Consider the following 2814-nt stretch of genomic DNA (forward strand, 5'->3'; position numbering starts at 1 on the left):
TCTTGTGGAGCCCCAGAAACCCCAGGAAACCCTGTGTGTGGAAACCCCAGAAACCCCAGAAACCCCAGAAACCCCAGAACCCTGTGTGGAATGGACATGGAGAATGGAAGACCAGGAATGGACCAGAACCCAGGATCCCAGACCCAGTGGACCACTGAGACTGACACAGACTTGAGGAGACACAGGAGACAATGGACCAAAAGGAACCCTGTGTGGAAACCCCAGCCCCTGTGTGTGGAAACCCCTGTGTGGCCCCAGGAAACGCCCCTAGGGGAATGATCCCTCTGTGGAAACAGTCCCCGGGTCCCTGCAGGTGTCCCCGCTTGAAAATAGGGGAGAGTCTCAAACACTCATTTTGTGGAAGTGAGAGCCACCGGCTTGTACTCTAGCTGGTTCTTCAGTAGGTAGCTGTAGGTGTAGATGTAGCTGCGCCCGGCTTCAAAGCGATCGTTACTCCCTTTTGTCCCTTGTCCTGACTTATCCTGTAACATTTTTTAAAATGGGGTTTTAACTGGTTCATAATAAAGAAAGTGTTCAATTGGGCTTTGGTTCCATGTACAGAGAGTTGTACGGCGATTACAAGGGACAAGCGTCAACACACAAGCCCAAAGCTGCGCAAGCAAGGCCACAAATGTCCATATATGGCTGGACTATGCCGGCTTTAACGGCAAGCACATTAAAACTAGGTGAACGCTGTGGTCAACAGAATTGAACTGAACTGCTGTCTGTTGTGGCACGAAAGACGTAAGTGTCTTATCTAATGTATTTATTTATCTTTATAACTTGGCCTTTTATTTAATTTATTTTGGTTATTATTAAATAACTGTCCGATTAATGAGTCCTAGATATTTTATACTTCAATATGGTGTTTGAAAATCATGCTATCACTTATTCAGGAGTCCTCTGGTTGAGTTTGAAGCTGATTTGGAGCTCAAATGACAGTTTCTTACATTAAAGAGTTTCACAAGTAAATTGGAAATTAGCCCTGTGGGTTTTGTGTCTCGGTGAGGCCATTCCAGATTGTAAATGCAGCTCTAGATTGAGATTTGGGAAGGATTGCTGAACTAACATTACAGGACTTACACCTAGAACCTGGGTTTAACAAATGTGAACATCTGCCAGTGATGAGCTACATTAATGGCAAGCGTATTTGAGCACTTATTTGTTTTCATTTTTCCAGGTGCAGGAGGCCTTTATCTCTCACACCCAGGTTTGTTCAAGGTTGTCACACCGCGGAAGGAGTATCAGACTGCTCAGCGGCAGATAGGTTGAAGCTCGGAGCCTTTCCCTGTTCGGACTCCAACCCCTCTTTGAAGTATTCGGGAGCCCGAGGCACTCGGAGCCACTGGAAGTGTGGAGCAAGGTTTCTGCCTCTAGTCCCTCCCCTCAATGCAAGACCGAGACTGTTGTATCTGAGGAACCGGCGATGCTCCTTCGTGGCAGCAGTTTTGCTTGGACCTCTTTCGCGTCATGTTGAGCACCCCGCCACCGCCACGATATAAAATCCACTCAGAGCCCAAAAACATCCTCTGCCCTTTTATCTGCAGGTTTTTAAAGAGAATCTGTAAGAGCACAGTCCCACCTGACAGTGAGGTTATGGCCCCATCCCGCTGACAGACCCGCTTTAAATAGCACAGCCTTCACCAACACACCCTCCAGCCGGACCCTTCGCCCTCCACAGCAGCCACGACAGACCCCCGACGGCCCCCCCCCCCCCCTCCCCACACACCCCGCCCCCCCCCGTCCGGCAGTTCGAGTGAATTGGAACCGTCCTGCGAAAGACCCCTCCACCAAGATCCTCTCAACAGACCTGCGCTTCTGCGACAGACCCTCCGCCTCCACTTGCATTGACAGACACACCTCGTCCCCTTTCGACCAGTGTGACCTAGAAGTTTTGAAACGGCAGAGGAGTCGCTCTCTTCTGTTCGGCTTCAGACTTGTTCCTCTTCTGTTCGGCTTCAGACTCACAGGGCGCTCTTTTAGGCAGAGGAGGCTTTGAGGACTCTCGCTCCAGACTTGGTCCTCCTTCTGTTCTCGGGCTTCAGACTTGTCTCTTTCTGTTGGGCTTCAGACTTACAAGGCCGCTCCTTATGTAGAGGAGGCTTGGAGGATCTCTCTTGTGTTCCGCTTCAGACCTAGAGGAGCTAGCGAGAGGAGGCTTTGGAGGAGTGCTCTTGTGTTCCGCTCAGACCTAGGGCCGCTTAGCGAGAGGGTGTTTGGAGGATTCTCTTCCTCCGACTCATCGAACAAACCCGCCGTCCCTCTGCTGCAAGAACTGTGAGTTACTCTCTTGATGCTTTCAAGATCACCGCTCACTGTATATTAGTTTGAATATAGTGTATTTTACTACTTGAGCTCTGGGCAGGACCTAACATTGAAGGAACCCACACCCAGAAACCGGGTTTAGGTACGTGTTGGACTATAAAAGTGTGTTTGTATATAGTAAGTAATTTGAGCTATGTGTTAAGACCACTGCTCACTGCATTATTTTGGAATATGCCTGCATCTTTAAGACGATTTTATATACTTTAAGCTCTGGGCAGGCCCGTGATCTAACATTACAGGACCCGCACATAGAACCTGGTTAACACATCTGCACATTCAAGCAGGATCGGCTACATGAACGGGCAATATATTTGAGTCATATTTGTTTTTTTTATGCTTCCAGGTGCAGAAGGCCTTCAGGTGCTGAGATCCAGGGCCCCTCCTCAGTCCCACCTGCCAGTCAAGTCATGTGCCCATCCGCGAGTTGGAGCCGCTTTCCCCATCCTCGCCCGGAGTTCCGGCTAGTAACGTTACTTCACAAACGCGACG

This window comes from Perca fluviatilis, chromosome 8, assembly GCF_010015445.1.
Source record: "Perca fluviatilis chromosome 8, GENO_Pfluv_1.0, whole genome shotgun sequence".
NCBI classification, from domain to species: Eukaryota; Metazoa; Chordata; class Actinopteri; order Perciformes; family Percidae; genus Perca; species Perca fluviatilis.